Here is a 23,924-nt window from a genome sequence, read left to right on the forward strand (position 1 = left end):
GGTAAATCAGATGCTGTCAAGAGTTTACATGGATGACATAACACACCTGGAAAAATGCTGGTAGCTGAGACTGCCTGTAAAGCATTACTGTGCCTGTAGACAGTCAACAATGAAGAGTCAGGGTGAATAAAAGCACCTTTGGTTTTGCAGTGCTTTCCAGCCATTTTGTTTCCATTCTGTTTATTAATATCTAGTTATGTAGGTTTCAACTACATCACTGTGCCCAAATTCACACTAGAATGTCAGTCAGTTAGATTCCCACCTCTTATACAAACAGCAAGCCTTTGGAAAGGGATGAAATATTCTTGCTACTGCTGGAACATGAGCAACTCAATTCCCTGACCTTGTGGAAGGAAATGCTCCTTGGGTGGAGTAGGTAGTGCAGAGAAGAAATCCAGTTATGGAGTAATAGAAAAGTAACATCCTCTCCCAGGCAGAGGAAAGCAGGCTGACATCAGTCAGTGGCAAGGACATGCTTCCCACTGCCCCATTCCTTAGGGTAACAGATCACAACAGCTGCCAGGTTAGCTGCCTTCTATGTAAGGCAAGAGCTCCAAACCAACCACACACAGAATTTACATCATTTCTCCTCCACAAGGAGTCACAAGGTAAAGAACTACATTCCCAGTAACCATCTTTCAATGAAAATTCCGCTGTTTAGTTTTTCAACTTTCATATGAAAACAGTTTCTATGAAAGACTAAAAATTTTTCTGAACACTTTTAAAAGAGCATTAATAGTCACACATATTGTTTTAAGTCCTTGAAAAACCATAGCTATGTACAAGACTAAGAACGTTAGAGCACGCAGAATATTCCCTCTAGATTAAATGCACAGACAGCATATAAAATAGCACGTCACTATGCAGAATTGAGGTTTTTAACATGAAGTCACAAGCCACTTTGCTACACCCTGAACACAGAGGTACCAAAGGCAAAGCATGTGCCCACAGCAGGTTTCAAGTTGTCTCCTCCTAGCACTACACAACTCTGCAGAGTCCTGAAACTGCCTAAGATGAAAAAGTCACCCTTGTGCCTTGCATACACTCCTAGATTCATCCTACTCTAAAAAAGCCACAGAGTTAGTACATTGAGATTGCATCTTTTATTAAACCAATGCATATAATGAACTACTTTATTGCTCTAACACAAGGTACTATCTCTGCAACCAACAAGATGCTACTTCTGCAGCCCTCATTTTGGACAGGAGAAAAGGATGACAAAGTCTGACACTTTAAAAATTCAGTAATTACTGACTGATATACTAAAGGTCCTATTTATAATTTATATTCAACACTTGATACAAAGCTACTTCCCAAATTTTTATCACGGTTAAAGATAAATTTATCTCAGAGTGTGCATAAGAATTAATAGTAATTTACCTTGATATTCTCAGTAAACCAAAAAGGAGAAACATTGTTATTTGGAAAGTACATAGATCAAAATCAACTACATTATGGCAGAGAAAACCAATAGCTACACTTAGGGGTAAAAGAGCTCTTTAGGATACTCTTGGAACATACACATTTTAAGTCGTCCACTACAGCAAAGTCTTTTGAGACAAGGTAAAAGGAAAAAAACAGAGCCCTCAGCATACAACTGAGCAGTAAAAAAAGCATCTTGCATCAGTATAAAAGGGATCAAAAAAACCCTGAAGTATCTATTAAACAGTCATTCCACAGTGTCTGTAATAGACACCATTATCATTGCTGAACATCTCAAATACATCTGCTTCCTATTTAAACGTGTTTACAAATCTCACATTTGTTCTTTTCTCCCAGATCAACACAAATTCGGGGTATAGGTGGCAAAATTCATTACATGTATGTATGTAAATAATGCCAAGTATTTTAGGCAGAACTGCAGTGGCATATTGTTAGAATTCCTTATCACTATGCACTTTACACAGAAAAAAAAATTAACTTAGAACAGCTTAAACTGAAAAGTTTACTGTTCTCCACAAAACATATAGGATCTGCTTCTCAACTTTCATCAATCTTTAAAAGCCATTTTGTCTTTCAGAATTGTTTTCTTATACTAATTATCTACAAAATTACTATGATGTAGAATTGAACAAATATAAGTGGCCTTCCCCCATCTTTCAAAAGAGCTTTTACTTGTTACAAATGCTACACTTGCGTTTTTAGACAAAGACAATATTATTTAAATTTTATTTTCAATACATCTAGCAGCAGTTAAAATACAGATGTAATTCACTGAAATTATATAGGAGTGAAACAACCCACAACAGAAAACACCTTTTTATGTTCAACAGTTCCAAGAAAAAAAAAAGGGATTAAAAAAATCATAGATGAAGAGCTTGTCCTTCATCACCTCTGCTCTTAAAATAGAACGCCAAAATTTTGTTTGCATAGCACTACATCTCCAGTAGCCACTCAATATTCTAGAATTCTGACCTTCCAGCTGGCACCTAGATCCAACTCAAATTTGGTCCCAGTGAGGACAGGGTTAGTTTAAACAGTAGTTAGGAAGGGGGCACTGCTATGACACAGAGGTTATTCCAGGCCATTTTCCAGGGATGGGAGAATCCATCCCTTCTGGGTCACACAGTATGGTGGAGGGAAGTCAGGTGTTGTCAGGGGTTTCCTGGGATGAGCAATCACTTGTGCATCATTCACCTCTTTCTTGCACCCTCTGTCATTTGTATTGCTGCTGTTACTGATCCATGCCTTATCTCATTGCTGTTTCCAGTAAATTCTTACCTCAACATGTGGTCTTGACCTTTCTGCCTCCATTTCACCTCCCCAGGCTGGCTGCAGGGGGAGGGAGGAGTGAGCAAGCTGCTCGTGGTTTGGAGTATTTCAGTGGAACACTGAGTTGCAGAACACCACTTCTACAGCACAGCACCACTCACTGCACCTGTCAGCCCAGGAATCCAGCACCCACAGTAACCCACACACTGTCCTTAACCAACTAGTTACTACCCATGGGGAGAAACCAAGAAAAGCTCAGCAGAAAGAATGAAGTACCTTTGCATTCCTCCAGGGCAGAATTAGTGTATGATTATTTGCATTACACCTGCTAAACTTCCTGACTGACAAAGAAACAAAGAGTGGTACTAGACACACAAAAAGATCAAACACTTCCTTTACAGCATTCTATAAAGGTTTACAAACACATTAGTTGTACTTTGCAAGTGCCATTAAACCCTCACAAGTCTTAAGAGTCAAGAGTGATAATTACTGTCCAGTGCTTTGCTTTTAAAGGAAATACAAGCCCAAATAGGGTGAAAATAATACACATCCTTCAGATTTAATCTAAGAACAATACTAAGATAATAATGAGTTAGTTTAAAAACACTTTTCTAATTACTCAAACAAAATTCCCAAGTCTGAGAAAGAATACCTGCAAAATCTAGAATAACTAGTGTAAAGGACATTATTTATTGGTACAATGCAAAGATTAAGCTAATTGCTAGGACCAGATTTTCCTTCATTCTCCCAAGAGACTCTGCAGAAGATATGAAACACCATCACAATGTTCAACACCTGATTTTATCTTTCATTAGGGGCTCTACTCATAGTCCTGATCATCACACTGAAGCTACCTAAAGGTCTTAGACTAAATTCTGCCCTAAGATAAATCATAGTGCATTTGCAGTTACAAATTGGAGAAATTACTCTGGATTATCAAAATTGTGCTTTTTAACCAATAGAAGTAAAGTATGTTTCCCCAGCTTTCTACATAGACACAACTACAGACACAAACATTTAACCAAATACAGCCTTGTTGCTATTCCTGGGGCTTTGGACAGAAGTACTTAACTTGAAGGACAAACAACAAAAACCTTACAAGGGAGACTGGAATTAAAACACCCACAACCACCCCACACACATACAATCCAGCCCAACTTCAATACTAAACCACTTTTATTCCAACACACTCTCAAGCCTTACTACAGCTGTGGAAGGGAAATGTCTGCAACTGCAGTACCATGGACAGTGTATGGAAAAGCTGCTAGAATCATAAAATAAGCTGAGTTGGAAGGGAACCATTAGGATCACTGAGTCCAACTCCTGGCCCAGCACAGGACACCTCGAGTCACACCATGTGCCTGAGAGCATTGTGCAAATGTTTCTTGAATGTGCCATTGACAACCGTGCACTCCACAGATTCTATCTATCCCTCCCATTAAAAAAAATGCCACCCTCACCCCCCAACCCCACTCATCCTCCTCACACCTCTTCTGCCCTGCCTATTCCCCCTAAAGAGCCTGCAACTATCCAACAGGGCACACTAATCACAAGACTCATCCCACGAGGTTTCACTTATGCCAACATCAAATTTCTAGGACTGGGCCAAGGCTTGGAGCTAGTCTTGCTTGTTCCTCATGCTTGCCTCCATTGGTGTAAAAACATTTCAGGTGTGGTACTTTGTAGCATTGAGGGATCCCATCAGTGCTCATTTCCTCTTTTTTTTGGCACACCATCCCATTGCACATCACTAGCAAACCTGCTATTTTCCCATTCCATTTTGAGCATTTCATCACTGAGGTTTTAAGCAACCACCTTGAACTTTAGGAAGATGAACATCCTGTGTCAGTGCAAGAGATTCAGAGATTCTGCAGTACATCCATAAGCTTCAGTATTTACATCAAAGAGTATCTTTAAGTTTAAATAAACCTTCCTGCACTTCCACTGAAGCCACATCTGCCTTAAGGCAATTAACATAGAATCCCAGAATGGCCTGGATTGGAAGGCACCTTAAAAATCATCTAGTTCCAACACCCCTGCCATGAGCAGCAACACCTTTTGCAATAGACCAGGTTGCTCAGAGCTCCAGCCCTCCTGTCCTTGAGTACTTCTAGGACAGGGGCATCCACAGCTTCCCTAAGCAACCTGTGCCAATGCCTCACAGTAATGATTTTTTTCTAATATCTAAGCCAAGCCTGCTCTCAGTTTGATTGTCACTACATGATGCTTTCTGGGCTGTGAGTGCCATTGCTGGCTCATGTCCCAGCATGAGGGTCAACCCCTGATCCAGCAGTACCCCCAAGTCCTTCTCAGAGGGGCTGCCCTCCATCTGCTCATCCCCCAGACAGTGCTGATACCTGGGGTTGCCCCAGCCCAGGTGCAGGCACCTTGCACTTGGTCTTGTTAAGCCTCATGTGAGTTTACAGGCTTATCACTGATTTTTAGTTCAAGCTCTAACGTGGACAATTTCCTACTCATGAAGTTGAGGATGGTCACAGTTTTTGCTACAGATTCACAGAATAATTCCAGCTGGAAAGGATCTCTAGGGTTCTCCATTCAACATCCTTCTCAAATCAAAATAAGCAAAACAAGTCTATATTACACTGTGCTTTATCAAGCTGGGCATCAAAACATTCAAAGCCAAACACTACAGAACCTTTCACCTGTCACAATAATTGTCCCACTCCATAGAGAAACACGTTGATCCTAAATGAAGTTATTTTAATGCATGCCTGTTGTCTCTTGCCTGCCTTCCACACACTGCTCTAGCAAGTTCAGCTCAGTATTTTCAATAGCATGCCCATAGGTACTCCAACCATTAGTTCCTCCTGCTTCCCAAAGTCTTTTCTGCAGCCTGAGGATGCATTTCCCTAACAGCAGGCAGAATTTTAGCCAACTGTTACTTCTTATACACATCTGCTAGATTTAAAGTCTTCCAAGACAAAGTTTTGATTCAAAGCAGCTGTTATCTTTATCCCTGCACTTCCCCAGATAGAACTGCAGGAACTAAGACCTCATATCAAAATCTGCTCTAGTACAAGCTAAAATGAGTTATACATACTGCCTTTCTGGGCTCACTATAGCCCTTCTCAACAATGTACATCAACTCTAAAAGAGAACATCCCCTAGTCAGCCTGCAGCTCTGTTTCTAAATTAGAATTAAAAGTTATGGATGAACTTTTAGAAAAACATCATACAGTTCAATGAAGAGTTGTAATTTTACAAGCTAATATCTATACACACAGGAAGAAAAAAAGATGCCCTGAACTGAGGGAGAAAGAAAAGACCAACCAACTACCAAGCCTCAAAGATCAGAAATATATCAGGGAGAATAAGAGCACATTATTAGGGCTGCTGTCTAAACCATTGTCAGTTTAGACACAAACATGCATCAAAGGACACCACAAGTACTCCAGCCCTTGGAGCAAATTCCTGGTAAGGTAGAGTACCCTACCAACAATTACACACAGAAGTTCCTGTATCAGTCTTCCCAATCCTCCAAAGTTACTTATCAGACTAACAGTAAGATATTTCAAAACATTAACAGCTCTTCAGAAAAATTCCCATACTCTTTGACAGAGAAAATAATATCAGGAATTATTAACCACTGGAAAATTCACATCATGACTAGTCAGTCAAGAAATCCCTGAGACAGGAGAAGGAGTGAAGAAGAAATGTATCCAAAGGTTTATTTCATACCTCCTACCAGTAAGTGAGATGTGCTCCAGCACTTCTCAAAAGAAAAGGCTGGGGGGCTACAGTGAAAGAAGCAGTGATGCTTCGAGCAAATGTGTCAGAAAAAGGTCTGTACTCATCATCCAGCCTATTAAAAAAATCTACACAAATAAAATAAATCATTGCACAGGCCTAAAATCATTCTTCAGAATCCTTGAGAAACTACCAAGAAATACAGGGAACAAAGAGGATTTGGTCAGCCTCTTCAACCTCATGCTAAAACTTGTGAGACAGCAGCCACCACCCCCAGATTCACTCTCAGCCATTCCCACTCAGTATGTTTAGTCACAAGTGGAGAAAAGCAAACCTGACTTGTGCAAAATGTGGCAGCGTTCTCCCCTCACTACAGTCAGGAGAGGCAAGGCAGTTTAAGCCCCAGCTGAATGAACACTGGACAACTGGGAGACAACATTATTGGCTGAGTAACTAACTGGATCCCAGCACAATAAAGAGAGGAAACTGTTTCAGCAGGTGCAGAGAAGGGCCACAGATGAGCAGAGCGCTGCAGTATCCCTCCTATGAGGCTGAGGTTGTTCAGCCTGCAGAAGAGAAGGCTCCAGGGAGATCTGGACAGCAGCCTCCCAGTACCCCATGGGGGGCCTACAAGAAGTATGGAGAGGGACTCTTATCAGGAAGTGAAGTGATATGACTAGGGGTAAAAGCTTTAAACTGGAAGAGGGTAGATTTAAATTAGATGTTAGGAAAAAACTCATCACTATGAGGGTGGTGAGGCACTGGAACAGGCTGTCTAGAGATGCTGTGGATGACCCATCCCTGGAAGAGTTCAAGGCCAGGCTGGATAGAGCTTTAAGCAACCTGGAAAAGTGCAAGGTGTCCATGCCCATAGCAGGGGTGTTGGAGTGAAGTGATCTTTAAGGTCCTTTCCAACCAAACCATTCTGTGATTCTACGAACTTGTCTGTACTTTCCACTTTAAACCTAAGTCAACACAGAAATGCATTACAACTTAATTGCATTTAGGTGGTGCTCAAGGCAGAAAACCAAAATACTACAAATTAAGGCTGTGATCCTACAAACATTTAAGTAGTAAACTTTACCCAATGGAATAGATCTATTGATGATGATGAGGTTAGAGAACATGTTTGGAACATAAAAACATTGCCTACATTTACAATATTAGCTTCAAAAATGTAAGTTTTATGATAACAATTCCCTACCCTGAGCACTGCTGTTACACAGTATAACAGTCTTAATATGTAAATACACAAGGCACAGTGGAACTGTAAAGATACAACAGAAGTTTAATACATACAAACCCACTTACACTTTAAAGAGACTACAGTTACACCAAGGTACCTACACTTTTTCAGGAGTGAAAAAGTAAATAAAGCATTAGCCCCTGTAGCTATTAATTGCAAAGCCCAAAGGCAAAAATAAATGAGTGAACCATTTCAGCTTTTTCTTGATGTGTACCTGGGAGGTAAAGTCAATTCCAAATACAGCACATGTCCTGTGCTCAAACTTGTGGCACTATCTAAAAGTAGGTGGAAACAAGGCCTGTGGCTTATTTCTTGTTTCATGTTGAAAATGACAAAGGATGAGGCTTCTCTAAAATCTGAAATTCTCTACACATAATTCAAGGCATTAAGGTATCTCTTTTAGTAATTTATAAAACAGTTGTGTAACACAAAAGGTAATCTAATTAAAAGGCCAGAGCAAATAAATGCAATGAGCTATCAGTTCTATTAGCTGAAGAAAGATCAGCTTGGAGTTCAGTATGGAAAGCAAGCATACTGCACTTATCATCTGTCTTATCATCTGCTTCAGCCAAGAGCAGGATGCTGTTTCAGTAACATGTACTGACATCAGAGTCAGCAGAAAATGGTAAAAACATCTACAAAGTTAGTCACACTCAATTCTAGTTTGGAGCTGGTTTGGTTTCTACACAAAATAATTGGAATTTTACTTTATTTTCCATTCGGTAATTAAAAAAATGAGATTTATTTCAAACCATTAATTTAACAAGAAGCACAGAAAAACTCTGGAGAGTCAAAGAAGCATCTTATCACACGTGCTCCACACACCTGTCAGAAATCCAGAAAGGCAGTTGCTCTGTACAATATTCACCCACATCATAAATACCTATTCCCACATATCTGCCACCCAAATTACAACTGCCTACTTCTGCTGTTCAGGGAAATACAGATTTGTTACTAAAAAACAAAGCTGAGAAAGATCAAGACATGCATTGAGGGAAGCACCTTTATCCCAGTGAGGAACAGAACACAGAGAACTGCTTGAACATTATCTATATGCTGTGGTAAACAAATTTTAGAGACACATCTAAAGCAATTTCTTAGGAAAAAAAAAAGGGGAAAACAATGAGAAATAACAACATCATATTTCACAAATTTAAGGAGAATATGTAGTATTAGATTTATATAAATTCCTTCTACTGCTATCTCCACTACCTGGAGCTGCATTAACTCAGGCAGGTGAACTTAAGGAGTCATTTGGTACACATGAAGTGCTCAATGAAATCCCAAACAATTTGTCAGACTGTGACAAATATATGCTATAAAAAGCACACAAGTTCAAGTTGACTGCAAATACACTTGCCCAACATGTCCTTTAAATGCTGTGATTTTTTTAATACTAAGAGACAGGTCTGAGGTTTCACCAACCAAGAGCAGCTGAACGCAATTCCTTTGGAGAAGCCTAAGCCCGTATGAGACACAAACTAATCAAAACCCATAAGAAAATCAAACAACTGCTTTAAGAGAACAAAGAACTGGCTGATAGATTTAAGTTCCTTTAAAACCAGAAGAAACAAAATACAAAATGAAGACATTAAGGATGCCTCAGAAACATTTATGCTGTTGTCAGCTTTGAGAATATGCTCTTCGATATCTGATTTTCTATTTAGTAACTAAGAAAAGTAAAACAAAAACCCAAATAAAACACAGAGTGACACTGAGTCCACCTCCTTCCTTATACTTTCATATACTATGGTATTTTCTAAGTCCATCACAAGTGTCAGGAAAAAACAATACAATCAAAAGACGCTGCACTGCCCCTGTGTAGAAGTTACCTGCACCAGGCTTTCAGAGGTGGCACACACTGAATACAGCAGAAACAGCAGCTGGTACTAAGGAGCTCATTTGCTAAGAGCAGATGAGTACAGCACTGCAAACGCCAAAAGGAACCTGACCCTCCCTCTCACCTCATTACACCAAATCACGTAAGTTTGAAAACAAACTTTGCTGCACCTTTGGTCAGTAGTTTAATACATACATGCAATGAATTAAAAAAAAAAAAAAAAAACCTTCACGGTCACTGGTATAATTACAAGGGAGAGAATAAACATTTTACTCCAAAACTGCCTGTTTTCTGACTCTTCACTTTATTTATGCTCTATACAACTGTGCTCAAAGAATAAAAGCCACGTGCCACTGCAGGCTTCCTTATAAAGATGGCTGTATAGTGTTCTCTTTTTAGACACTGAAGTCAAAAGCAAATAGCTGGTTTCCCAGGAAAAGATACTACAGAACCAATTCTAAGCAGTTTCTGCCCAAGGTATGGCGTTTTCTTCTGACTGTCAGAGTCACATGGTCACACAACACAGCTGGCTCTCACCAAGTTTCACTGTGCTATGTATGTACACCATAGTAACCAGAGGAATAGTTCTCATACAAGTTATGCCCTGCCCCACCCCCAGAGAATCACAAGCCTCAATTTAAATCAGAATGAGAGCATGAGCATAAAAATTTACTAAATTAATGTCTCTAAAAGTGCTCAGTGAAAGGAGGGAACCATTACACTGGTGAAAACATGAGAATGGACATACCTTGAAGCATGCTCACAATTATAACCACTACTCAAGACTCAAATGAAACTGCAATCCAGTCAGATAACACTACCCATGTGCAGAAGACAGCCTGATATAAGAGCTGCTATTTCCTTAAACTTCTCAGCTGTTCTTCCATATTTTCAACATACACTAACGGTTATGTAAAGGAAAAACAGCGATCATCTTCTGGTTTCAGACTTACCACCTATGTCCTAGAACCAGTTTGCCACTAACTGTGAAACCACACTAATATGTTAAATATATGCTTTACTAAATGAAAGGATTAGCAAAGGAGCTTTCAAAGATGGGAGGAAGCTCTAACTTCTCTAACGTGGTTTCTCAGTTATAAATTACTTGACCCTTAACCTAGGATGAAGTTTCATAAAAGGGAAGACTACCTTCTTAGGAAAAGGGATTGAGGCACGCTAAATGATCAACAGAAACACATGCAAGAAGGCTCCTTCAGAGGAGCAGCAGTTACATGATAAATGGCAGTAAGATTAAGTCACTAGACAAATTGGATTAATGCTACTGGGCCTCTCTCAATTCAGACCAGTGTGTTTAACAGAACTTCAGGAGTTTAGGAGCCCCCACAGTTCACACTGATTGAAGGAAATGCATTCAAATTAACTACTGGGCATGCTGACCTATAAACACTAATTTTGACCTAGCAAGTTTTAGCCTTTTATTTTATGCTAGTTTAAGAGCTCTCAGGGGACAGACATTTTATGAATGAGACTAATTCTAGTTCCATTCAATAAAAAAAAAAAGTCACATGTCATGAAGCAGCAGCTATTCAAAGACAGGGAATAGTTTCTATTTTTGAATGTCCAACAGCCCAAGGTAATATCTACAGATCACAGAGAAGCTCTAGGTCTCTAACTGACAGGCACAGCTATAGCTACACATACCCATCTTCATTCATTATATCTGGAGAGAAGACAAAGAAAGACAAAAAAGTAGCTGAATACTTTCTCCCCACATCTAGTGATCATTGCTACCGACTTCTTCCCTATCCTATTTCTCTATAATTCTAAGCTGTAGTAGAAAACAAACTCTGAACAACAGCCACCACATGCTTACCTATCTGGGACATAACCTTCATCAAAACTTCTATCAAACTCTTCAGGCAGGGAGCTCCAAAGCACATACAAATATAATTACTTCTTCCCAGTCCTCCACTCAAACTGTTTGGTTTTTTTTAGGATGGCAACTTACTATAACATGTAATAAGAGACGGGTTTAGAAACAACAAAACTACTCCACCTGCAAGTACAGTATTTCATACTCAAGGTGTCTCAGCTCATGTATCTTGCAATTTAAAACTAATATACACTATTCAAGCAGGATCCACATTAAATCCATGCTGGTGAAAGCGACTCTAAACCAAAATATAACATGAAGTCTGCTTTCAAATAAATCTCACCTGTTGAATTCAGTGCTTCTGAAAAAAAAAAAAACCTGCAAAACTGTTAGCAAGTCTACCTATGCAGTGTATTTTATTCTACAAGGGTGAAGTTTGCTACCCTTTTAGTTACTATTTTTGCATATCAAATCTTATCTGGAAGAAAACATTTAAGAACATCCACACCAGGAAAAAATACATGCCCCTTCTGTTAAGCAAGGAAAAGATTAGACCTCAGCAGCGTGAAACATAAGCACTCAACCACAAAAAAGGCCTAAAAATGGCCCAAAGTAAAATCTGGGATGAAGCACTGCTTGAAAATCACAGTACACATGCCTATCACATTTTTGGCCATCCCTACAAAGCTCATGTGATTCTGTTTTGAATCTGAAGAACTCGTTAGAAGCGAAGACAGAAGTGTGCTGCCATTTTTGTAGTTTCTTTCACTTCATTTGTTTTGAAAAAAAGAAAACAAAAATAAATCAAACCCCAACAACATAAAAACACCACCCCAAATTTCTAGTGCTAATAATTGATTCTTGCAATGAAATACAAAACACTGCAATATCACCTGCCAGCAACAAAAGACTGCTAAGCTGAGAAAGGAAAATAGTCAAAGCCCAGAAGGGGCTCAGACAGTACAAGAGCCTGCACTACAACAAATGACCCTCCATCTCTCAACCAAGATATGCAGAAGTACAATTACTTTACATCCCATTTTGTAGTCAATTGAAACCCACTTCATATTAGGCATCTATTGCTCTCAAGACGACAGTGAGATAGAAGAAACAGATGCTGGGATCACAGTGTGTTAGAAAGCTACAGATGAAGTTTTCCATTCTTCTCTTGCAAGAGAACAGAACTGGATCAAAATCAGACAGCACTGATCAGGGAAAATGCCTTAGAAAAGATCCAAGCTCCCTTTCCACCAAGTTCAGTAGCATGTTTGCTTGATCTCTACATCCACCTTTATTTTTAACTCAGTGACTAAAGGATTAAAAAATCTCCCTTATGCTGATCCCAACCTATTTTTCCCCAATTTGAAAACCAGCAACAGATGAAATACCTCAATAAAAATACACTAACAACTGATTAACCATTATGAAATCAACACTAACATATTCTGCTCCAGAATAAAAACATAGTTTTCAGGATACACAGAAAAGGACAAGAAGTGTCATTTCCTTGGCCTGTATTTGTCTTGATAACTCTGGATGCAGGCTTCCTCAAGTTGTTAAAGCACATGCCTGAGATTTATGAATACCTTATTTTGCACATCCATGGTTAGAAAACACTTGCCAGCTCCATTTAAATGATGATAGACTCCTACTAGGTATACCTAGAAGTTGTCAAGTTCTCAGAACAGCCAAGTGGAAGGAAAGAAAATAAAACATATCACCACAAAACTTACTTGATTTTAGTACTGTGTGGAAATCACTAGTTTAAACAGTAATTCTTCCCTTTGAGCTGATGCAGCCAGTCTAATAACAGCTAACCATAAGCCAAAACCATGTATCCTGAGTACCCACTAAATCTTGAATACAATTTTGAAATAAGCAGACGATGAAGATTCCTTTTTCAAACTCATACAAGAAATATGACATCTGACAAAACCAAGCACGTCAAAGTTTCTGGTGTGACAGAAAAAACCCCAGTCTGGTAAAAACATGCACCTAACTGGTCCAAACAATCTAATGCATGCTTTTACTTAGATATGTTCTATTCATATTTCCTGCTACACACTTGCACTGCCCTCCCAATTACTTACAGGAAGAACCAGAAGGCCTGAACAGCAGGTCAAGCCATGCCAAACCGTTTGCTGCTGTACTCAATTTTCCAAGTCTGGAAAGTATTTACAGTTGTTAAAATGTTAACAAATATTAACCAACCTTCTGAAACCAATAAAGTCATAGACTATTCTCCAAGAAACAGAAGAGGGTGGCCCAGAGGGATGGGGACTCTATTTATTCATAAAGTTCCATCTCCTCACACTGTTACCATCCAATAAAAAGGGGACTAAACAGGTAGAAAGACACACACTGGAAAAAAAAAAGAACATCTTTAAAGAGAAAAAACATTCAGGACATTGAAGCAAGGTAAGTTGTGCAGTCTTTCCCATATGCACTTACTCAAGTTATCTCAGCAATACAGCATAACTGCAAGTGAGACAAGAGGTGTTTTGTACAACCCAAGGCACTATTCACCGTGTGAAAGTTTAAGAACCCTTGACCCTAGCAATCTTGCTGAGCAAGTAATTTCCTTCCAGCATGTGTTAAGGCCTATAGATCAGCCTCATCTTACCAGAGCAACCAAAGCCCAAGATGCAATCTGTTATCAGCCACTTAACAGTTACCTGTGCTTACAGAGTGGTCTATCTGAAATAATCTCATTTATTTCAAAGAGGCAGGTGAGATTTTGAGCAATAGTTGCCAGAGTTAAGCCTTCAGGGCCCATACTTAGGATCTTGGTCAGAGCTATTTCAAAAATATTTAGCTCTCAAAGAATATCCTAACCTCTATGAACAATAGCCATGAAGGAAAACATGTACTTTTACATAAAGATTATTTTTATTACATACAAAGCCATGTACTTGCATATGCTCTCTCACCAGCCTTTTTGACCCAAGTTTTTTATTTAGTTGGCACTCTAAGGATGGTCTTAAACTTTCTCAAGTACCAAGAAACTAGTAGAGCACTATTCCTGACAGACACTCATCACCTTTTCTCTGTAAAGAGAAAAACTGTTAGGATCCTCCAACACCCTGATTTTAACAGCTAATGAAGAGGCACCTAAAGAAACACGCAAGTTAAAAGAATACATAATTTTATCACTGTATTCCCCCTTTCCAAAACAATCTTTTCCCCTAAAATGAACTTCGTTTTCAATACAGCCAAGTTCAACTGCCAAGCAGTTCTAAACACATGTTCATCTTGTTTATGAAATGGAAACTCTATCGCAGAATTCCAAAAGCCTAAGGTGCAGCACAGCTGAATCCTAGACCACAAGTTAGATCACTACATTATTACAGAGGTGCTAAGAAACTAGCAGTACATTTGGCTATTTGTAGGCCATCTGAAACTAATTCACCCTCTTGAGTCAAACAGCTGTTTTATTCCCTGCTCTTCATAAGCCTGTATTTTTTTTTTCTCTTTCCTTTTTAAGCAGTGAAAGGGGCTAGAAAAAGTTTCATTCTTCTACATATTCATCTTTCAGTATGTGTGATCTTCTGTTAGTGCCAGACACCATGTTTACATGAATATGAAGTCAAAGTACAGGGATGTTCGAGTAAAGACATTTCAAAACTAAAACAAAACACAGGCAGTTAAAACACAGCAAGCTAGAAACCTGTACAGGCTCAGTAAACATGTGACTGGCCAACATTAACTCCTAAAACTTTTGGACAGGAGTAAGCCAACATCTGCAGGTCTAGAATTTCCACAGCTTTAACCAGCTGTGGATTTTGCTCACATTAACATACGCTCTGGAGAGAATTGCTTCTCTTCTGAACAGCATACTTAGTATTACCACACTGACAGAAGCATACAAGCCATGGACAATTAAATCCTCTCTGGTACAGTAACAAAGCATTTTAAGATAATTATCTAGTGTATTTTCCCTCCCCTTTACTGTACATACAAAGGCACCGGCTGCTCACTTTTAAACTGGCAGGTAGAGCTGTAGGACCATCACTAGGAGCAGGATGAGCACCCATACTCATCCTTGTCATTTACTTCTGCTAATACACAAACTGGAAAGAGCTTCTAGGATTTTGCAAGCAGGAGACAGAAAGTTACATACCGGTTATTTTACTGACAGACAAATCTCAGGAGGTTGCACGGACTGTCCAAAATAACACCAAAATTAAGAGGCTGCCATTCACCATCTGTTTGCCTCTCCCTCAGGAAAAAAGTGCCTATCACAAGAAGAAATGGAGCCTGGCTCCAGGGAAGAGGAAGAAGGGGAGAGAGGAAATTTCCACGCAAATTTTAAGTGAATCACGCTGCGATGCCCGCGCCTGGCCGCACCGGCCTGCCCCGGCAAATGCGAGCGGTTCCGGGCCACCGTCCCTCCGCCAGCCCGGCCGGTGGCCCGGCCCGGCCCAAGGGCTTCCCCGCGCCGGAGGGGGGGCGAGGAGGAAATCACTACAGCCTCCTCCAGGCAGCGGCACGGACGGAGCCCCTTCCCCGGTGCCCCCGGGGAGGAGGAGCCGCCCGCTCGCCCCCGCGCCCTCCCCTTACGGCCCGGTGCCCTCGGCGCCCGGCAGCGGCCCGGCGCGTCCTGCCGTCGCCGGGGGTGCACCGGCGGGTGGGCTGCGGCCTGCGCCGTCCCAGCGAAGCCTCGGCGCTCTCGTAGTCAGAGCGGCCCGGCTCCCCCCCGCCTCCTCCTCGTCTCTCCTTCCCTCCTCCTTCCCTCCCCGGCCCGGCCTTCAGCTCGCACTCACCCGCCTTCCTCCTGCCTGCCCGGCCCGCGGTGCGTGTGCGCGGCTCTCCCTCTCAGGCTGCCCAGCGCGGCGGGGGCGGCCGGGCGGGTGGGTGAGTGAGCGTGCGGGAAAGGAGGCGAGGGGAAAAGGAGGAGAAGGGTGGGGAGGGAAGGAGAGAGGCGGCGAGGAAGGAGAGAAGCGGAGGGGAGAAACCCGCAGCGACACTCCTGGGGCGAGACGTGTGGCGGCAGCCGGTCGGGCGCTCGGGCGGCTGCTCCGACGACCTTTACGCGAGGGACGGGCGATCTCCGAGCTCGGGGCGCTCCGCTGCCAGCCCGGCCACCATCTTACATTGGGGAGACTTGCCCCGGACGCCGCCCCCGCTGCGCGTGCGCTGCCGGCAGTGGGCGGGGAGCGGCGCGGGAGGGGGGACGGGGCGCGACGGCAGCGGCCGCGACGGCGTGGGGCATGACGGGACTTGTAGGCGGCGGCGGCGGCCCGGGCAGCGCAGGAGGAGGCGGAGGCGGAGGCGGCCCTAGCCGGAGCCGGGTCCTCTTCTGCCAGGCCGGAGATCCGGAGCTCTCCGCCGGCCAGGGCCGTTCCACCGCCCTGCTCCGGGGAGTCCCCGTCCCTAAAGTCCCTGCAACTTCAGCCACCTATTGCCGGACATTGAATCGCGCGGTTTACCCTGCCGGGTCGAAGCGATCCCCATTGGACTTTGCCGGTTGCTCGCTACAACGTCGGGGCTGTGCTGTGCAGTGCTCTGCCGGGAGCGCCGGGCACGGCTGTCAGCGGCTCGGTCTCTCCGGGCTGTCAGCGGCTCGGTCGCTCGAGGCTGGCCGCGGTCCCCGCGAAGCCGCCGCGGCAGCTCCGCCTCACGGCGCCCGGGCCCTCGGCCGCCGGCAGAGCGGGACTGCGCCCTGCCACCGCCACAGCCTGTCGGGCCACCACCTCCCGCCTCCCCCTCCTCTCGCTTTATTCTCACTTCTTATTTTGAAGAAACTCAGAGAAACTGTGTTGCTTCTATCCCCTCTTTCTACCACAGACACGCTGTGCCATGGACCTGTTCACATTGCACGCATATCCCTCTCTTTTTTCCTCCCATCTCCGATGCTGCACGAAAGACACCTCAGCTGACAGAGCGCTTTTACTCATCGCCTTTACAGCTCTCTTGTGGCTTTCCTGGCCTGGCATCCTTAGCTCTCCGGGCAGCCAGCCTCATCCTGGGTGTTTAATTATCAGTTATCTCCAGTGCACAAACTATTAATACTTTTGCCATGACAATATTCACCTGAGAATTTGACTTATTTCAGCAGTTGGTAGGACAAAGAGGTGTTCATCACCGAATGCACTGGCACAACAATTACATTTAAGGGCATGGATTTTTTTCTCCTTTACTTTTGTTTCTTAGTTTGAAGTATTATACTAGTACAGCTTTGTTCAGCTAACAGTGGAACTTGTGTTGACATAGCTTATCTCCTTTCTGAAACAAGTTAATGTTACCTTGTGCATATTAAATTTTAGACTGATGTACATATGTCCCCCACAGGAAAGCTCTACAAATTAACTTTACTACTTCTTGCTGTCAGCAAGACCCAGGTCTCCATAAAAAGATATGCTGTTCTCAGCAGTAGTCTTGACAGGTGAACTCAAATGCAATGTTATTCAGAAAACAAAACATTAAATGGAATGTAAACACCCATATATGTGAGAAATCCTGTTTCTCTGCATATATCTTAGAGTGTAACATACACTTAATATACCAATGGAAAAGTAACTAGTTACTATATATTAATCAAATTCAGATGAATGTATGTATATAACAATGTATTTCTCAAAAACTTTATTATTTTCATATTTTCTTATCAACTGATATATAAACCATTAGGCTCCAGAAGTACCCATTATGTAAGTAACTTATATAAGTGATGTGATTGCTGACACACCTAATACCCAGCAACATTTCCTGTTGATTAAAAGCAAGTATTCTGACTTGGAAATAAAGGTTAGAAATAATATAACTAAAACCTGCAATTTTGAATCAGAATTGAGGCTGTTAATATTAAGTGAAATCTGTGCTTTCTTTTAACTCAGAATTAAGGAGTCTTTCTCTTAGTAAAAGTCTGTTCAAATCATGTTGCTGAGACCTGCATGAACAGATAGCAGCATCCAGTAATAATGTAGGAAAAAATCTACATGGCTGAAGACTACTCTGGCTGATGTCACCAAAAGTTATCCATAGCCCTGCTTCCACCTCTTAGCCCTGCTTCCACCTCTTCTTTAATCTGGTAAGAATAATGCACTAGGCCATCATGTGGCCATTTTAAGTTTTAAGATGTCCTTAATTACTTTTAAGTAATTGGAATTGCTTTCATAAGGTTACTTAATTGCATTTTGACACCTTATTTACTTTTGGAAATGTTTGGATTTCATTTGTTTTGAATGGGTCTGGCAACTCAGCAGGACTGTTTCTAAGAAATCATTTCCATGTTCATAAAGAAAAGCTTTTGGAACACATTTTCTTGGAAATAACCAATATGTACCAGCTAGAGTAAAAATGTCTGTTCATATGGTTTATATATTGTGGTTCAGCCCCCAGTTCCCTGACATTTTTTGCATATGCACTGTCATGCATTGATTCACACCCTGTACTGGGAAATTGTTTTCCTGGGCAATGATCCACAGTCACTGTCTTGAGGAACAAACATAGGAACCTGCTAGGATTCTGCAGTTTGGTGTGAAGCCAGGCTATTTTCAGGACTCCTCCAGTGTTAAGCCACCACCATTTCAAATGGCTGCCAAGCTGCTTGGAGGAAACGATGGAGGGTATGGAGAATGGACTAGAGAAAGACATGATGGTGGGGTGGTGACACTGGCAGGAAAGGAGGAGGTGGAGATTGAGTCATTCCATGCCTGGTTGGGATAGAGAGTAATCATGCTGGGACTTTAGGATGGTAAAGTTGCAAAGCATCTGTACAGATTGCAGTCTGAATATTTAGCAGCAAAGAAACAATACAGCAGCACCTCTACATGTGGACTTTCTGCTCACTGGGATTGATAATGGTCTACCAGTATGTGCTAGAAATATTTATCACATGTATATTTCACTGTGTTGATACTGAGGAAATACTTCCTGTTTTATGAAGTTTATTACCCCAAGCTCTACTGGCAGTAGTGGCTGAATGTGCCTATATTTCAGGCTGAAAATTCAGGCTGAAAAAAAATTCTTTTTCTCAAGCTTCTGCAAAGCCTTATGAATCACTACAGAAAGTTCTATGTTATAGAATTATATACAGTGGTTAATAACAGTTTTTTTGGAAATTCAGCCTTATTTACTGAGACAGAAATAAGAATTGCTCTGCAGACTGCAATGGATGTTATTGATGTGTCCACTCCTTTTCTCACTCTTGGAGGTCTAAATATCTTTTTGCTTCTCTGACTAATGATGCCTTTTACTTGGCAAATGCACTGGAGAAAGGAACTGCATGACTGTTCTGACTAACTGTAAAATAATAATAAAGGGCTTTGTTGGGAAATTAAGGGCAGGTGGAGGAGCCTTACAAACACTCTGATCAATATTTGTTGCAAGTGGCAGATGTTCACTTGGAAGTCCATGAGAGGGGAAGGAGATCTCTATGCTGCTCAGGAAAACAAGGTGACTGAATTGTCCTGCTCTTAAATGAGAGAATAGAGTGGTGGAAAATTAATATATTATAAAGATAAGGAGAGAGATGTATCTTTGTTATGTTTTTGAATTATTAGGGGAAAATGAGAACCTCAATGGGATGCTACAACCAATTTTTTTCATTGCAACCTTATTTATTCAGCATAACTCTGGCCTAGCACACCTTATCTGCTAAGTGCACCTATCTTTGCAGAAAGCAGAAATCATTCCTGTTTTCTGGAAAGGGTGTAGTGGGGATCTCCAAGAAGCTCCCACTATTTGTTAACCACAGAGTGCACCTGAAGTAGTGGCATAACATCCTAATATTCTTCAGAGGACTGGGTTTTTTTTACAATTTACAGCAAATCTTTCTGCGTGGTTTTTTCCCTTATCCTAAACTCCTCTGAATCTAGACACTCATGTCCAAGTTAACACAAGTTGTCATAAACATCCTTCCAGCTCTTTTTTTTGCTATCTGGTTCCTGTGCTGAAATCCATTCATAGAATCCTTGAACTTCTCTTTCCTATCCTCTTCCTTTTTGAAGTATTTTTATTTATTAAGCAACCTGTAAGGCTAAAGTTCCTCATCATAATGGGGCCTTTGTTGTGAGAGATAAATTGGAGTTATTTGTTATTTCTGCACTGAACTCAGTGCCAATGATCATAAGTTTCATTTTTTAATCAATTTTGCAATGTCATTCCCATCTGTTTTTCCAGTTTGGGCTTCCCTAAGAAGTGGTTGTTCTCAGCAAACCTCATAGTGTGTAAAAAATAAGAAGCCTTTCTCTCTCTACGTCTCTTTTCTAGAAGAAAAGAGATTTTCTTTTTTCCTGGAGATTTCTATTTTCCTAGAAATACTGTGCTCCTCTTGGAATGGGAAGGTGAGAAGAAGATGCTGGGCTAAAGAGAGAGATAGTTTCCTGTTATTGAATAGTAACAGAGCTTGAGTTTGCAGTTTTATGTGCACCTATGTAGCAATGTTACCTTGAATATGTTTCCAAGAGCTGAGAAAAAGTCTTAGAGCAAAAGGCAATGGATAAATCAGAAGAATATGCACCATTGCATAGAAGGGTACTGAAGTATATTCAACTGCAGAAGTGAGAGAGACCATACACATGAGATACCAAGAGGGCTGCACTGCTTTGCTCTGTGCATAAAAATGGAGCACAGTCTTTGCCTTAAGATCTCCTGCAACACATGCAGGTCAGCATCATGTGCACCAGAAGGGAACAGACTGTAAAGCAATTAGCCTGAATTCAAGAATTTTATATTGCTGAAGGTTTGATTACAAGTGTTTTATAATCTCAGCATTTTTAAATGTTTAATTTTGGTAATTCATCTTATAAAATGTGAAAGGAAGCTAAAGAATGCTGAACAAATTATAAGCCAAAGTGTATTTGCTATTGCTTATTTTTTCTGCATTTGATGTTGCAATAAATATGCCTGCCCTGCAATTTGTATTCCTTTTAACTCATGGGATGCTGCCCATGAGAGTTTTTTGAGTGGCAGGAAGAGCAGCAGTGAGCCCAGATGTGTAGCAAGCAGCACAAGGCAGGAACACAAGACTGGGACCTTGTTTGTGGAGCACCATGGTGGCCACAGCAGAGAGGGTGGCTCTAGACAGATGGAAACAGGCTCATGGTTCATACAGCTCATTTTCCCCTGCCGGTGATGGCATCTGGATACCACCTGGCTTAGAGCTCAGTTGCAGAGCTGTGACAGGATGTGACAGGAATGCTTCCCTCAGCAGCATTTTCAGGCCAACCACCTTTCTGGATTTCAAACAGCTTTTTTGTAACCTCAGTCTTTGTATTTCAGTTCAGTGGTTTGAAAACAATATTAGGCCTACTACTCCATGTTTGAAGTGACATCATTTGATAGCTGTGGTAAGTCACCTGGGTCTGTTACAATAGAGAGGTTCAACAGTTGACTTCCCATGGATAAATCTTTCACAGCTTATCCTATTCTGGCCCGTTAGAAGTCCTGAAGGTCCTGTTCACACCCCTTCAGTTCTTGTAGAAAAGCCAGCGTTACTTTGCTTTATGGCAGAACTGGTCCATTTCTCAGCAATGTCCCTCCCTTGCATTCAGTTTGACCAACCGTCACAAATAGTAATATTTGAGGCAGTGCCATAAAGTTTGGGCTGGATGTGCTGATACACATAACCCATGAGACAATATCAGGGAAGGAAAGAGGTGGTACTCAAAAAAAAGTGTGCATCTGGAGGAACACATGTATACTGGAATTGCAATGGAAGCCATCAGCATTCAGCAGGAATGATTAGCATACTTGATCCAGATGATCTTGGAACACAAGACAGCACTCAGGGGCCAGACACCAAAGAAACCTTATCACATTATACAATGAGGGAAAATTATTCAAAATGGGCAGAATCCTCTCATAAACTAGATGCAGCTCATAGCTGAGGGCTAGTGAGCCTGGGTTTCATTCATGCAAAAAAATAAAGTCCAGCCACTTTAAAACAATTGTTACAAATATGCTCAAGCCAACTCATCTGAAATATTTGAAATAACATGCCTGTGTAGACAGGACTTCATTATGTTACATATTATTGTTTTCAGGGAGTCATCACCTGCTCTTTAAAGCAAAACATACATTACAAGACAGAATGATTGCTCATTATTGTCATATTCCTTAATTGCTTTCTATATTAGTGCATTCAAAGGAATGTATTTTTCCTCTTCTGCCCTTCTCTGCCTTCATCCAACAGCACTCAGCATTTTCCACAGAGCTCAAAATTGCTCACATTCTTATAAAAATGCCTCAGCCATATGGGATTTGCTGAGATGAAATAAAACGTGCATGACTTGAGAAAATGCAATACTTTCTCCTGCATATTGATTCCATGGCTGCTGTATAAACAGGAACTGTCCATTACAAGAACTTCCAGTGACTTTTTCTTGTGTTGGAGCTCATGTTCTGCCTAAGCCAGGTGTGACAGGAGCTCACCTGTCAGCAAGAAATGACGTTGCATTAAAGGGTTGGCATGAACTTTGACGCTTGTAAATATATTGCACCAGCCAAGCTCCAGCTACAACCTTGCAATTTTCCAGACAGATATATTTCCTTCTGCCAAAAGGAATGTGACCTACTGCAGCTAATTTTATGCTATATAAATAATGCTGATAGAGAGACAAGCCTGAGATTAGATAGGTTAGATAGGCAAGGTAATAGATGAAGTAGTAAAGTCAAAGCATTTATTAATCAGAAATACGAATATGTTCCTTAAGGAGCTGCAGGAAACCAGCTGTAATGAGGGCAAATGAGAGATCCAAGAATAATTAGATCAGTTTTGCATAGAGGCAGCACTGTAACTGAGACTTTTTATGACAGATATTGTTGTACAGAGAAATTTGATTCTTATATTCTGATAGAGAACATTTCCTCTTAGCCTGTGCTTGACACGCCGACAGAGGGAAGGTTGTGCTGTGTGCCTTGTGCTGCTCTGCCCTCTTTCCCTTCTGCTCCATCTTTCCCCCGGACTCTGCACCATGACAGGACCATGCCAAGAGCCACTAGGGGTCAGGAACATACCCAGGGGAAACAGGGACCAAGCTGGTATCCTGACCATATTTTATAGATTAACCAAGACACCTAAAGCATGAAAATATACTTTTCTGGTTTAATACACAATTTTTTATTCTTCCATATGAATTTTAAAATTGTACTATGTTTTCCTTGGCAACATTTTAAATTCATTGGTACATCAGTGTATGAATATGAGAATTCCTGCTAACAGGCCAGACATGGAATTAAAGTCCTGGGTAGACCCAGTTTGTTTTACTCCTAATAATCCAGCATTTGTGGGGTTTTAAGGAATGATAAATGACCTCATCTTAAATAGGTTATATTAAACTGTAGCCAGTCAACTCTGGGTAGGTGCCATGGTTTTCTAAAGCAAATAAATCAGGTACTGATTTTTATTTTAACCTACTTTCACATTTTCATTTTTTTTCTCCTGTTTACTTTCTTTACGTTGCTACCGTACTTGGGAAAATTATTTTTTGCATGGAAAAATTCTGAAGCATGGAAAGCTTCAGAACAGATGTGCCCCAGACATTTTCCCTGATAGTGTATTGTGTCATGCATGCTTGAAGTGTTTATAATTTGTTTTATGCAAACCTTTATGCTGGGCCTTGAAATATACAGTGCAGTTG

General features: G+C 41.3%; 1 protein-coding gene across 3 annotated transcripts in view; it reads right to left on the bottom strand.

Annotated features, from left to right (window-relative positions):
- CNOT4 (CCR4-NOT transcription complex subunit 4) overlaps positions 1-16,420 on the bottom strand; it is a 76,583-nt gene extending 60,163 nt beyond the window's left edge. For all 3 annotated transcript variants that reach the window (XM_058804862.1, XM_058804860.1, XM_058804859.1), the window contains exon 1: positions 16,104-16,420. The gene's annotated coding sequence lies outside the window, so the exon portion shown is untranslated. The remainder of the gene's footprint in view (positions 1-16,103) is intronic.
- Positions 16,421-23,924: the final 7,504 nt, after the last annotated feature.

Source organism: Ammospiza caudacuta, chromosome 5 (assembly GCF_027887145.1).
Source record: "Ammospiza caudacuta isolate bAmmCau1 chromosome 5, bAmmCau1.pri, whole genome shotgun sequence".
NCBI lineage: Eukaryota > Metazoa > Chordata > Aves > Passeriformes > Passerellidae > Ammospiza > Ammospiza caudacuta.